The sequence below is a fragment of the Lissotriton helveticus genome, chromosome 3_1 (assembly GCF_964261635.1).
Source record: "Lissotriton helveticus chromosome 3_1, aLisHel1.1, whole genome shotgun sequence".
NCBI lineage: Eukaryota > Metazoa > Chordata > Amphibia > Caudata > Salamandridae > Lissotriton > Lissotriton helveticus.
In genome coordinates, this window is record NC_136061.1 from 1,056,528,355 (window position 1) to 1,056,543,619 (window position 15,265).

General features: G+C 51.8%; 1 protein-coding gene across 1 annotated transcript in view; it reads left to right on the top strand.

The window, feature by feature from the left end:
• Positions 1 to 15,265, top strand: part of STK39 (serine/threonine kinase 39) — a 1,578,058-nt gene that overhangs the window by 1,243,658 nt on the left and 319,135 nt on the right. The gene's annotated exons all lie outside the window — the stretch shown is intronic.

Below are 15,265 nucleotides of genomic sequence, written 5' to 3' on the forward strand. Positions count from 1 at the left end.
TCAGCTCCTTTCTCGCTGTCAGAATCCAAAGGATCTGGCTCCCACCCTTTCTCTCCGAACCCACAGAGATCAATTGCGGAGTACCCCAAGGATCATCGCTAGGCCCCATGCTCTTTAACGTCAACTTTGCCCCCCCGCCGCCATCATCAGACAGCATGGGCCAGGTATAGTATCCTACGCCAATGACACCCAGTTCATCCTCTCCCTCATGAAGACCCCCCGAAGACACCAGACTCAGCTTCCAGGAAAATTATCAAAGACGTAGCAACCTGGATGAGCAACAACTGCCTAAAGCTGAACTCGGAGAAGACAGAGATCCTCGTCCTTGGACCTTCCCCCACTGCTTGGAACAACTCCTGCTGGCCCCCGCCCTCAGCAACCCACCCACCCCGACAGACCACGCCCGAAAACTCTGCATCATCCTTGACTCCTCGGGGCATGGCTAAGCAAGGCACGATGGCGGCCGCGGTCTGCTAAGGCTCCGCAATCGGGCGGCCCAGAAGTTTGTGCCGCCTCGTCGTTCAGGGGAGAAAAAGCGCCACCCTGGAGGCGGAACCATAGCTGCTTTTGTGGATAATGACAAAAGGTGACATTCCACGCTTCCAGTGGAGATTCGGCCGATGGCGTCCGATCCCGGGCCCGAACACAAAATGGCGACGCCCGCATCTAGCCCGGACCGGCCCGCGGTGCAGAGCTGAGCCTGCAGCATCCTTCCCCGGGTGGATCTAAAGCGCGCTGAATACTAGGGCGGCGCATGTGGAAACTCCTGCATTCCTTGCTGACATCTGCTGCGACCCTGCCCCACGCTGAGGGCGAACTGGAGGAGGTCGGTGACTGACGGCGGCACCTGGTGTTGCCGGTGGCGCCGCCGCGGGACTGTCTTCGCCTGCCAGACCCGGGGGCCACACCATACTCTCTACGGGGGACGGGCCAGGCACCGGGTGCTTCGGGGACCCCCCCCTCGCTGCTAGCTGTGCTGCTCCGCGCCGAAGACTGCCTGGCATCAAGATGGCGCCCATGAGGTGCCGCTCCCTGCAACCTGCGGCCACATCTGCCGGTGGCCCCAACGTGTGGCGGTGCAGTAGGTGAGCAGCATGCCATAGACTCTTTGCTGCCCCTTACGACCCCCCTCCTGTCCAGCCACACCACCCCGGGGGCCAGACTGCAGCCGACCTCTGCCTGACCTTGAGATGGCGGCTCCAACAAACTGAACTGACCGGAACCGGCCATTCTCCTCGCGAGCCTCGACCGGTGGGCCCCATCCTGGGAGAGAGTTACGAGGCCCCATTAGAATCTTTGTGCGGGGTGCCCCGGAAGCCCCCCTCCACTGCTGGCTGCACAGTGTCGCGCAAAAACCACCTGACCTCCGGCTTACGCCCATAAGGTGACGCTCCCTGCGTCCAGTAGCCAGGCCGTCCGAGAGACCCGGCGTGTGGAGATCCAGAGGGTGAGCGGTGCACCACTAACTCCCCGCTGCCCTCGCGGACCCCTCTGCCCAGCCGCGCCACCTGGGGGGTCGGCTTGCAACCAACTCCCGGTCGGACTTCAAGCGGAGGGTTCAGACGCATTGACCAGGCCGGCACCGGCCACCCTCCTCACGAGACCCGACGGGGGGGTGGCTGGCGGTTCCCACCCAGGGTGCAAATCACCGGGCCACAGGGGTGTCTCGAATCCGGTGCTCTGCGTGGCGCCATCCCACAAAACACGGCTGGCAGAGCGTCGGAACGGCCCCCGTTGGGGGGGTGGCGATCTACGAGCGCACTACGCCCCCTATAACAAGAAGTCTACCAACAGGGCAGCTGCCTCCCGGGGCCACGCTGATACAACCCTGCCGGCACGCCTAGCCCATCAGGAAGCGAGTGAGATACCGACGGCCGGGAACATGGGGAAACCCAGGGCCACCCAACAGGCATCGGTCCCGGAGACGGCACCAGAGAACCAGCCCAAAACCAGCACGCTCCCTAAAGTGCCCACAACCCAACCGGACCCATCTATTTCTGACAAATTGTATCAAGTCCTGGCAGCCATTGAACTATCCAGGGCCTCCATGGAGGGACGCCTGGGCACCCTCACCACGGACATCAACCTTATCCGTGATGACCATCGCAAGCTGGCTGATAAGGTGAGAGAGGGGGAGAGAACGCTCACAGACATACAACCCACCCTCAGCGCGCAGCAACAAACTCTTCAAACGACCCTGAGACGTCTGGCTACCGTAGAAGATCGTCTGGATGATTTTGGAAGGGCATTCCCGACGCTGCAACATACGTGTGCTGGGCCTTCCGGAGGACCTTGAGGGGACATATCCCATCGAATACATGGATGCCTGGGTCAAATCCTTCACCTCAACGAAGGACCGCAGAGCTTTTTTCTCCATAAAGCGAGCCCATCAGGCAGGCCGCCACCCGGCACCGCCCCCGCCCCTTGCTTGCGAAGTTCCTTCATTTTCAAGACCGTGATGCAGTACTGCGGGCCGCCAGGCGTGCGGGCCCGCTCCAAGTCGAACACCAGCACATTATGATATTCCCGTACTATGCCAAGGCAGTGCAAAAGCTCAGAGACTCTTTTCTGGAGGTGAAACGCGCCTGCGGGCGAATGACATACAATACTCTTTGTTATTCCCGGCCCGCCTGAAAGTCATCTACGCTGGAACCACTCACTTTTTCTCCACAGCAGCAGACGCTTGTGAATGGGCGGACCGACACTGTACACGGGACCAACTGGCGAGGAGCCACGAAGGTGCACACAAAGGACACCGCGCAACAGGAAACACGCCTCGCAACAACCGTAACCACAAGGACTACAGAACTGGAGGGAGCCCACGGGGCGCCATGTGGTTGACCACCCGGACCTCAAACAGATCATGCGAGAACGCCGCCAGGCCCTCCAGGCTGTTACTGATCTAGGGGCTCCCCCGTCTGAGGAAGACGCTGAGGGGGTTCTCCACCTTTTCTCGTTGGGAAGCGAGGATGACAGCAACGGTGCCCATCCCACAGCCGACTCTATTACCCTGCCTCCGGCCACCCCACAGCTTACTACTACCCTCCGCTTAGGAAATTGAACAATGTTCTCTGGAGGCCGCCAACGCCGAAAGGCACCTGGACGCAGGTGCCCCTGACGGAAAGATGCTGCGCCAGATGTCACACCCATACGACATGCTCCAACGACGAACATTAATCCTAACAACGCCCCTGCAGGATCTTGCCTCGCAGACACGCACTGCCACCCCCATGTATTGTATTGTTTGTTCGCTCTCACATTCTATGAGCGCTGGATTGGACGTATCGGGTTCTTAGATACGCCCCAAGTATTGGGATAGTTTTCCCACCCAGTTACAGGTTATATTTACCCTGTTTCCCTACCCCTCGTACCCCAAAGGAGACATGTACAGCAGGACAGCCAGCACGCCCGGGCGCGACCTAGCGGGGACCTCCTGCAGAAACAGCGCGGCCCGGCCATACTTAGAGTCCATGCCCTTCACCATCACGATCGCGCGCCCAAGCGTGGGTCGAACATTTCAAACTTCTCAATGCAGTGCGCAGATGTCAGTCTTCTCACCCTAAACGCTCGGGCCTTCATACACCGCGCAAGCGATACGCCACATATGCTTATATCAAACGCCAACATGTACAAATCGCGTTCCTCCAAGAGACGCACCTCACAGCGCCAGAAGTTGACAAACAGCGGTCCCACTGGCGGGGCATTATATATGCCACGTCCTACTTAGCGTTCGCGCGCGGCGCCCTGATCTGGGTCCGCCCGGGCATCCCCTTTCAGGAAACCCGCAGGGTGGTGGACAGGGAGGGTAGGTATGCCCTGTTAGAAGGAATACTAGGTGGACAGCCCGTTCTGCTAGGCAGCATATACGCCCCAAATACTAAACAGGATAGGTCCTGGGACTCCCTCAGGGTGTGCTGTCCCCATTTACATCTCTCCCATGGATTCTAGGGGGCGACTACAATTGTGAACTCGATGTCACGCTAGACAGATCACACCCGCCTCCACCACACTCCCTGGCCCATACACGGTCAGAGCGTTTCCGCCGCTGGGTTAGTCACTGGGCACTAGTAGACGCGTGGAGAGCCCATCACCCTCACACAAAGCTTTACTCGTTTCAATCCATCCCCCATAATTTACATATCCGATTAGACAGATTTTTATGCACTTCATCCCTGATACCTAGGGTTCAACACTCTGACTACTTGGCCCGGATAGTCACAGACCACGATGCACATATATTACTCGTCCAATGGAGACCTCCTCACCCACCGTTGCCCACATGGCACCTCCCACGGGACTACCTCACCGACCAGACATTCCGGCACGATCATGCCCAAAATATCCAGGAATACTTCACTCACAACACAGGGTCCGCCTCATCCAGATTAGTGGAATGGAATGCGTTTAAGGTGGTGGCCCGTGGGACATGCATCAAACAAGTGGTAGGGGTCCGCCGCACACTAGAACGTACACTTGTCGACACTGAACACAAGTTATCAACACTCACGAAAAAGGAGGATAAGGATGCCGCAACGGCGGCCTAGGTGGTGGAAGCCAAAACGCAATACTCCTCTGCTCTAGCGGACCTGCGCAAATTTAACTTTCAAGCATATGCTACCCGGGTACATAAGGAGCGGGACAAAACAGGTACGCTTTTAGCATGGTTAGCGAAGCAAGTCACTGACACCAAACCCATTACGGAGATCTTGACGCCTACGGGAGTCCTAGTGCGCACCCAATTGGACATTTTAAATGCATTTCGGCAACATTATGCTGCAATTTATGACACCCCAACACACCTTCGGCAGGGAGCGACAAGCCATTTCTTGGACCCCCTTCTAATCGCGCATATCAAAGATGCAAATAGGGACACCCTAGACGCTAAAATATCAGAGGCGGATGTCTCTGGCGCAATACGCGCGCTGGCACGGAACAGGGCACCAGGTCTAGATGGCTTGCCCTTCGAGTACTACAGCACTTTCTCTGCCCTTTTAGTTCCCCGTTTGACCGCTATGTTTCTGGACGCATTTGAGAAGGGAGAACTTCTGGGATCTCTACGAGAGTCTGTCATAGTGACGTTCCTTAAACCGCACCGTGATCCCCGACATTTTTCCTCCTACCGCCCCATCACACTCTAATCTGCCGACTGCAAGGTCTTGGGTAGAATCCTAGCAACTAGATACAAACAAATACTATGTCCCTTGGTCCATCCGGACCAATGCAGATTCGTCCCCGGCAGGACCACGTCCCAAAACATAAGACGATTGTTCCACGTTCAGGATCAGGTAGGGGACACCTTCCCCCGTGCGGCCTGCATTATCCTCGACCTTGAAAAGGCCTTTGACATCTTAACCTGGTCATACTTATTCGCTGTCCTGCGACGGGTGGGGATAGGTCCAACCCTTCTGCGGTACACCAACCTGCTCTACACGAACCTTACGTCTCGGGTTCGGCTAGGCCGATACGTGTCATCCCCGCTGCCGGTCATGAGGGGTACTAGGCAGAGCTACCCCCTGTCACCTCTAATCTTTGCCCTGGCGGTGGAACCCCTGGCGATCCGCCTACGCCAAGAGGGAATCGCCTGGGGTATACCCATAGCGGACGCAGTTCACTGGGTTTCCATGTACGCGGACGACCTCCTGATATATATTAAAGATATCACTGCAGACCTGACACCCATATGGACAGTCCTGGCAGAGTTCGCGGAGGCGTCCGGCCTCCAGGTGAACTGGAACAAATCCTCGATCTATCCCCTCCATCAATCCCTAGCCCCACGGGTGATATGCATCGGTCCACAAACCCTGCAATGGAACACGGGCGTTCCCCGTTATCTCGGAGTCTGCCTATACCACTCCCCCACTGACATCTATGAGGGCAATCACCGTAAGGTATTAGCCGGCATTCGGTCGTCAGTAGATTTCTGCAGACACCTTCCGCTGGCACCGATCGGCAGGGTGCTATAGCCAAGATGATCGTTGTTCCTCGACTAGTTTATTACTTTGCAAATCTGCCAGTTATCTCACCCGGTGGCTTCTTCCGTGAACTAGATGCGCTCCTCCGTGCGCTCATATGGGGGACAGGCCGTCACCGTATCGCGCTCACCAAACTGCAACTGCTCACCACCCAGGGGGGTCTAGGCGCCCCCGCCTTTGAGTCGTATTTCCTGGCTGCACAGCTTCAGTGGCTGTCGTACTGGACGGCAGGTCGGCATACCGGGGAGACCCACACCATGAGGGGTCCTATTCCCGTCCCCGAGCTCCGTCAGCTGTTGCTACCGGGGACCAACCCTCGCCGGACCTATCCCTTACAGGTGTCGGTGGCTCGCCGGTGTATGCAACGGATCCATCGCATCGCGGCAGGGACCCCATGCTACTCCTCACGGCTGCCGCTGGTCGGCTGCCGCTGGTCGGCTGGCTGAACGGAGACACTTACTTCATGCACACAATGCTCCCTACATGGACAGAATCCGAGATTACGGAGGTGGAGGGGTCGTTTGCGGAGGGACAGTTTCACCCATACGAACAGCTCATGGAGGACTATGACCTCCCCCAGGACAATTTCTAACCCACCGACAACTCATCACCACTTCTCGCCCACATTGTTATCTTCAACTCGGCGAACCCGCGACACACCCCGTCATCCACACCATCCTATACATGGGCATAGGCCGACATTTTGTTACCTGGCTGTATAAGTCAATTTGTGAGCTTGCGCACAAGCCCTTACTCACTCTGAGAGCCACCTGGGAAGACGAATTCGGGCGACAGTTACATGACGGGGAGTGGGATGGGGTGCTGAAATTCCCTAAGAAGGTGTCTGAAAAAGCGAGATTCAAGAATATACAGTTCTACATTTTACATAGAGCGTATCAGACACTGTCCCGACTCCAGCGCTACTACCCCGATACACAATTCCTTTGTCCTAGGTGTCATTCACCAGACGCACACTTCCTACACATGTTTTGGAGCTGCCCAGCTTTACAGTTGTACTGGTCCACCATATTCGCCTCTGTCCGCACACTCACGGGACTCACAGACTTAGACTCTTGGGAAGCGGTTGCCCTGGGTATATTTCGTAGACCGAAAACACACAAAGTAAAGGTCCGCTTCGCGGCATTGTCCCTTCTACTAGCTAAAAGAAACATCGCCATGCAATGGCGGGCAGCGTCAGAACACCCTTTGGAGGCATGGGTGTGGGCGGTACAGAAATGGGCACACGCGGAGGAGGAACTCCTACGGGAGGAGGAAGCCAAGGGCCAACGCAAGCACCCCATATCCCTGGAGTGGGCCATGCTATATTACCAGTTTAAACAAGCGCATGCGGGCCCTACCCCTGATACCTCCCAACCCGCCCTTGTGATTCCGACGACTCCTACAACGCAATAGGGTTCACATGCGGGATTCCCGTTCGTGCCCCCTCCCTCACCCCACCTTTACACACCTTACAGCGGTAACCTGAACGCTCCAACATATGCCATCCGCCGCACCCTGACTGAAGGCACACTCCAACAGATGACCTCTGTACGTTTTTATGCACCCCCCCTCCTGGCAGGTAGCGGCTGCTATCCAGACATGATCCAAGATCCTGCATTTCAGACCCTGTTTCCGTCCCTCTCCCCTCCCCTCTTCTTTCCCTTATAAGGACCACAGTTTATCTCCCCCAGTTTTTCCTTGGACTCACACCTAGACAATGGCAGCTGGACTAACATCCTCCTCGTGCCAGACATATGGAAGCAGTTTGCTTTGTTTTTCCTTCTTTATTGCATAACATATTTATCCCACTGTGAAACTGCCAAATGTATCATGATGTACTGTGAGTACTTTTGAAAATGTTAATAAAAAATATATTTTTTTTAAATCATCCTTGACTCCTCCCTCAGCATGACTCACCAGATCAACGCTGTTGCCTCCACCTGTTGCAACTCCCTCCACATCCTCTGCAAGACTTTCAAGTGGATCCCCCCCGAAGCCAGAAAGACCGTCACCCACGCACTCATCACTAGCAGACTGGACTTTGAAAATGCCCTCACAAACTCCAGACCATCCAAATCACTGCAGCCAGACTCGTCCTCGGCACCCCACGACATGAGCACATGACCCAACACCTGCAAAACCTCCACTGGCTCCCCATCGAGAAGAGAGTAACTTTCATGCTATTCACCCACGCCTACAAATCCCTACACAACATCGGACCCAAATACCTCAACCACAGAATCTCTTTCCATGCACCCAGTTTAAGCCTCTGCTCCGCCAACCTCGCCCTAGCAGAGACCCCGCGCATCTGCAGAACTAGAGCAGGTGGAATAGCCTTCTCCTATGTCGCAGCCAAGGACTGGAACAAGCTCCCAGTCAACATCAGACGCTCCCCTACTCTGTACACCTTCAGGAAGAGCCTGTTTTTCGTCTGACCCGGAACTGCAACCACGCTCCCCATGGGCCTTGAGACCCTCACGGGTGAGTAACACACTTTAAAAGCCCCTGATTGATGGATTGATTGATTGATTGATTAGCACAGCGCCATGCACACCGAGCTGAAAAATAACAAACACCTTTTACCACTCCAGGCACAGTATTACAGATTTGGATTGGTAAAATACCATCCAAGCCAACCTAGAATGAATAAAAATAATCCCTGACATGTTTCAATGTGAAAATAGCTCTTCACAGACTTTTAGCTTTGTTCTGACACAAGAGAGCAGCCAGAATCAGTCAAAACAATACCCTTTCAGGCTTAGAGTGCTGCATAATTTATGCAAACAAAGAAAACAGAGGACTCTGGGTAGTTTCCAAGTTTAGGTGGAGAGCAGCTCCTGTATAGAGCACCCTCCAGCACAAGCAACACTCTGAATCTGCTCACCTCAAATGTCTGTTTTTCTAGACAAGATTTTAAACATAGGATTAGCACAGTGCCATCCACTCTGAGCTAGAAAGGCACACAGTATTGCCATTTCTACAGCAAAGTCTTTAAGCATATGATTAGCACAGTGCTTTCCATGGCAATCTGTAAAATAATACATATTATTAATATACATATATTTATACAGTAAAGAAAATAAACATTTACTTACCAATATATTCTTACATTTAATGTATTGTGCTATAAGAATAGTCTAGTGGAATACCAATACAAAATATTGTCCATTTGTACCACTTTTCAGTTGCAATGAATTGTAATTTTAAAATCAAGTTTTAAGTACTTCTATGCATAGAAATGATTTTTATGAAAGCTGACCTTGTGTTAGTAAGAAGGCGCTGATATCTACATTCATTTATCTGTGATCTGATAGTAGAAAGAAACACAGTATCAACCTTTATCAGTAGCATATTCAGCAAGGAACTTATTCAGCTCAGAGGTAATCATATGTTTACAGCTGAGATCTGCAAAACAATTTCAACAAATATTGCAAAGCTGAAAAAGCTAAAGTGAACACATTAGGTTTAAAACAGTGAATGGTTCTTATCAAGAGGTTACGCTCCGGTTGAAAGCTGCCTGATATAAAATTTTAAATGCGCGTAACCCTTTGAAGAAAATATGATGATTTTGAATGTTTTTCTTCCTCAATTTAGTTTTATGAAACTGAGCTTCATAGGGCTCAGGTTCTTTAAACAAGTGGCCCATGTTAAAAGGCATATTACATTCACCTTGTAAAGTTGTGTTTTTTACAAAGATATCATAGAAAGTAAATTGTGAAAAGAAAATATATCCTTTAAATAGCCCATGATCCTAGTGTCCTTTTGCTTGAACCAATACTGCATCAGCCACTTGAAGGGAAGGGTTTTCTGGCAAAAAAGCTAAATAAAAATGTTATGTTATTGATTCATTGTGGATAACGTTTTTTTCAACCCCTATGTAACTCAAGTCTAATGGATTCTATGCAGACATTTTTGATATATATATATATATATTTTTGCTTTTTGAAAACCTTTATTGAAGATTAAACCACATATTGCGTTACAATCTATTGGTGAGGCACATGCATTGTCACATTTTCACACCCGTTACATACACATCGGCCGTGGGCATGATGTTTCCATCCAGTGCACTACATAGCAGGAAGAGACCAGGCACTGAGCTGAAATTAATCAACCTGCAGCGCCGAAATGTGTGCAGGAGTTAGTGCGTAGTGTCGTGGGGACGACTATGCTGTATGTGGCTGATTAGCAGCGCTGTCCTCATCAGTCAAGACAGTTCTGTTGGGCGAGTTCGGCAGTGGACTGGACGGGGCATCTTTGCATTGTAGATAGGAGATAAAAGGGGCCAAGATATCTGGTGGTTGGCTGGTAGACGGCATCACATCCCAAAATTCTCCCAGTACTGTCTGACAGTGTACAGAGTCCTCCAGCCAGGCCCGGACTTTGGGTGCCGGTCTCCGTCCCAGTGCATGGACACCCTGCGCCTAGCAAGAACCAGTAGCATGGCAATGAGCTTGTGACTAGCATTGGGGAACTGTTTCACATAGCCCAGGAGGCATACCAGAGGGTCGGGAGCGATGTGCGTGGAGATGATCTCAGTGATGACAGTGCACACGTCCTGCCAGTAGGCCGAAACAATTGGGCTCAGCCAGGCCAAGTGGGAAAAGTTGGCCACAGGGGCGGAGCCCCGCATGCATCTGTCACAAGCGATGAGACCCATTCTGTGCAGTGTTGCAGGTGTGCTGTATAATCTTTGCTAGTATTTTGAATTAATGTACCGCAAACGATAGTAAGGGGACAGGCGTTTAATCTGGTTGCAGCAATACAGCTAGTCATCCTGTGGGAGGTCTGTGCCCAGGTTCTCGCTCCAGGCTATGTGGGCGCGATCAGTATTAACAGGAGATACAGCGAGCATGAGGCCATACATTCTGGTGACCATTATGCATGGGGAGCTGGAAGCATAAACCAACTTGAGGGCAGCAAGCACAGGAGGGGACTGAGGGAATGTGGGGTGAGTCGCTCGACAGGACGCTCAAATTTGATAATATAGCAGAGTGTCCATTGGGCCTGCCTCACCATCAATGGGGAAAAGGTATTGTTGGGATAAAGGTCCGCCAAAGTAGTGAGTCCCATACGCGCATCACGCTTAGCCATGTCGGCAGTCTGCAAGGGAGGGAATACTGGGTTATTGGCGAGGGGCATGGCGTGGGTGGAGAGTGTGCTGGTGCCAGAGTGCTTCCGGAGACCATCCCAGACCCAGCGCGGGGTTTCCACTGTGTCTATCTCGCCGCACGGGGGTTTGGGAGGAGCAAAGATAGCAGTCTGTAGCGGCCAAGGAGCAGCGAGATCGGCCTCCACTGCAATGTGTAGCTAGAAAGGCATGGGGTGCAACCAGAAATTGAGAAAGTTAGCCTGGGCACTATAACTTGAAGTCGGGGCGCCCGTGCCACCTCAAGACAGAGAAAGCGTGAGGATGTTGTATGCTATTGGGGGCTGCTGTCCTGCCCAGACATGGGTGATGATGAGAGAGCATAATTTGTGGAAAAAATGCGCTGTGAGGGGGACGGGGACGTTTAAGAAGAGATATAAAAATTTCCGGACTACCACCATTTTGGTGATGGCGATAGGCCCCTCCAACGATAGGGGAAGTTTCTACCACTGCTGAATCTTGGTTTCCAGCCAGTCCAGCGCACAGCCGAAGTTGACCTTCCACAGCTTGTCCACGTCCCTGCTTAGCCAGAAGCCCAAATATCTGGTGGGACCCGACGCCCAGACAAAGGGATAGTCTGGGGCAAAGGGTGTGGTGGCATTCGTGAGAAGAAAAAGAATAGACTTGCTCCAGTTTACCTGGATGCCAGACAAGCCCCGAACCGCACGACCTCCCTGATCATGGGAGCCAGGTTTTCCTGTGGGTTGCGGATGTACAGTGTGACATCTTCCGCGTACATGGGGACGACCAGTGCCAGAGTAGTGAAGCCAATGCCCCTTTTGGTGTGGTGCTGTCTGAGCCTGACAGCGAGAGACTCCATGGCGATGGTGAATAGCATGATAGAGAGTGGGCACCCCTGCCTAGTACTCCTCGCGATAGAGATTGGCTCCCGTAATCTGACTGTTTATCCATATGCAAGTGGTGGGGAGGTTGTATAAAACTGGATCTTGCGCACAAAGACTGGACTGACTCCCAGACGTGGGAGGAGATAGAAAAGGAAGGACCATTCAAGTGTATCAAAGGCCTTGGTGGCGTCTAAGAGAGCCGCCACAGCCGGTAGGGAGGGGTTGATCTGATGGAGAACGGCAAACATGGTCCGAAGGTTGTGCGATGTGGCGCGTCCGAGAATGAAGCTGGACTGGTCCGGGGAACTATCAGAGGCAAGAGAGGAAGAAGGCTCGAGGCCAGCAGTTTAGCGTAAATTTTGTTATTGGTACTAATGAGGGCTAAAGGGCGATATGAGTCGCAACGTTCGGGGGATTTGTTGGGCTTTAAAAGGAGTGTGAGCTGAGCTGAGCGGAGAGTGTGAGGAAAACGGCCATGTTCGAAAGAATCTATGTACATGGCGGCCAGATGTGGAACTAGAAGGGGTGCGAGTTGCTTATAGAAGGATGCAGGTAGCCCATCAGAGCCAGGAGCTTTGTCCCCCTAATGACAGCCGTAAACTCTTCTTTAGTGAAGGGTTCGTCTAGGTATTCCCAGTGCTCATTGCCCAGCCAGAGGAGTTCGATTGTTTCACAATATTGATTGAGGACTTCACGAGAGGGCACCTCTCCAGCAGCGTATAGCTGCGAGTAGAAGGCGGAGAACCTGGCAACCACCTCACTGGGGGAGGTCGTCCTGTCCAGGCCCCCTTCTTGGAGTGCAGTGACATATGAGGTGGCGTGTGGTTGACGCAGGAGGTTGGCAAGGGTTTTTCTAGGGCATTAGCCATAAGACGGGCTCTAGCCTCCCTGCTCAAGAATGAAATCTCTCTATTGGCTTTGTCATGAAATTCAGTAATTTTGCCCCAGATCTGCCCCAAGGTGTCGGGATTGGGGTTTTGGGACTGTTGGGAGTGTAGTCTAATGTTACCATGTTTCAAGGAGAGGGACCAAGCACTTTAGCACTGGTTAGCGGTGGTAAAGTGAAAGTGTCCTAAAGCTAACAAAAATGAATACAGCAAAATAGGAGTGCTGAAGGCAAACAAGTTTGGTGACTAGCATCCAAAGGTGTCAGGGCTAACACTCTTCGTACAGAAAAAACCTTTCCGCATGACAACCATTCAGTTGCTATCTAACTTCTACTCAACTGCAATTACACATGACTTAGCAAAAGAGACATCTTATGTTCTGGTTAACACAAGCACACATCTCCTTGTGTTTACTTTGTTTTTCCCTAAGTTGGCAGGGTATGCCCAAACGTGGGTCCCTTGCTCACTTTGCCACTGGATTCAAGCTAGCCTGGCTGATGAGGGGTGTTACCCCGAAACTGGTCCCAGAATGCTTGTTTCCGGTTCATGAAGACCTGGCTTGGCAGTTCGGGCTGGACTCTTCCCAAGAGGGACCGGGTCAAGACTGATTTACATACAGCTGGGTCTAAACTGCGGTGGCGAAGTGAGCTAAAGAATGATGATGAATTCAACCCAGATCTGTGACTGGGGGTGAGTGTCTGAAAAGTTTCAGTGCTCCGTCCATCATCTCCTTATCTATGCTATGTTCTGGTTAACGGCATGGAAGGCACTTTGTCCTTTCACTTTTTTTACCTTTTCTATAGGACAAAATTAAATATCTTTTTCAATGTTTTTCTGTGAGATGTTGCTTTCTTCTGTTTATAACATTGGATCTCTGCAACTGATTTTCTTCATTTTGATGACACGTTCCTTAATTATTTTTTTATTTCTAAATTTGTTGCAACCTTAAGTTCTTTATTTCTTAACTATATTGTTGCACACAAAAATGTCCTACATGCATTGTCACCGAAGATGGCCATGCTGCTTGAACCAAGATACCAACATGAGCTTTGGATTCCTCGTAGAACCCAATTTACTATTGTGGAACAAATTGTGAGAGCTCAGTTGCAGCTCACACCAAATTTTTAACTTAATACTATAATTCCCTGCAGTACTCATTGTAATATGGCATCTAGTAGGTAAGACTAAGAGTGGCATATCATGCATTAATATTTATCTCAAAAGTTTTAAATCTGTGTTATAATAAAAAATATAAACTGATAGCTTGATTTATTGTGGTGATTCTACATAATATATACTGCATGGCTGACAGTCAGAAGGCTTTGGGTGGTGGCAGTAGGTGTGGCTGGCTGGTCAATGTCTGAAGATGCGGTGTGAAGCGGGGTTGTTTTATGAGGGTTATTAATGTATTTGTTTTGTGCCTCCTGTATTGTAAGGCAGCTTTGAGCGTTTCACTGGGCCCCTGTGCGTTGCTATTTTCGACTCTCTATAGGACGACTTGCAACTCTTACTCCTATATCATGTCAGTGAATTGCACACAACAGTGTTGGACTTGGCCCTTCTTGCAGGTTCACCCCTAAACTTTTTGCTTTTAATTGTGACCTGGTGTTAGTTATTTTTGGCTTCTGCGCACTTTAACACTGTGTCCCAGTGTAAAGTGCGTGCGCTCTCTGAGTGCGTGTGATGAGATAGGCCTACCCTCCCATAGGAATGCATGAGGAATATGTGTGTCCATGGTAGTTCCTGATGTGTGAGGATTGCAGGCTCGAGTTTGGTATGTGCGAACCCGTGAGATTAAATGCTGCACGATGATGTGCGTGGATTTAATGTGTTTGGTGTGGAAGTGCCACTTCTAGAAGTTGGCATGTCTGTGTAATAAATGTGAAGTGACTGTCTGTCTTGTGATTGGCTGGAGCTGGCTGGTGTGCCTGGCTCCAGGAGTCAGGATGGGTCTGCCCTGATGGTGAATGGAGAGATCTGCATGTTGATGGGAGGGAGGAGTGCACCTGGTACCTGAATAGGGCTAGGCCTTCCCTCCACAATGTTGGCTCCGCCCACTGGGGTGCGACTGATGTCCCTAGCCTGTCCTCTGAAACGGGAGAGGGGCTGAGCACAACAGAGTGCTCCAGAACCAGCTGTGTCTGGTTTTCCCCCACCCTGCACCCTAGAGACAAAGGGATTTGGTGTATAAGAAGGGGCTGTAACCCCATGTAAAATGTTCTTCTGTGTCCTAATTTGAGGGGGGCCTGCTGCTGCTGCTGGGCGCCAGGAGGACCGCCACTGGGGACTGCCTCCCTGCCTGGAGGGCCCTGTGAGCTGGCCCCTGTGCCCAGCCTTTGCCCCCCTGCCTTCCTAAGGACTTTTTCTGGACTTTGCCTGGACTTGTGACCTTGTTTCCTAAAGCACCTGGGC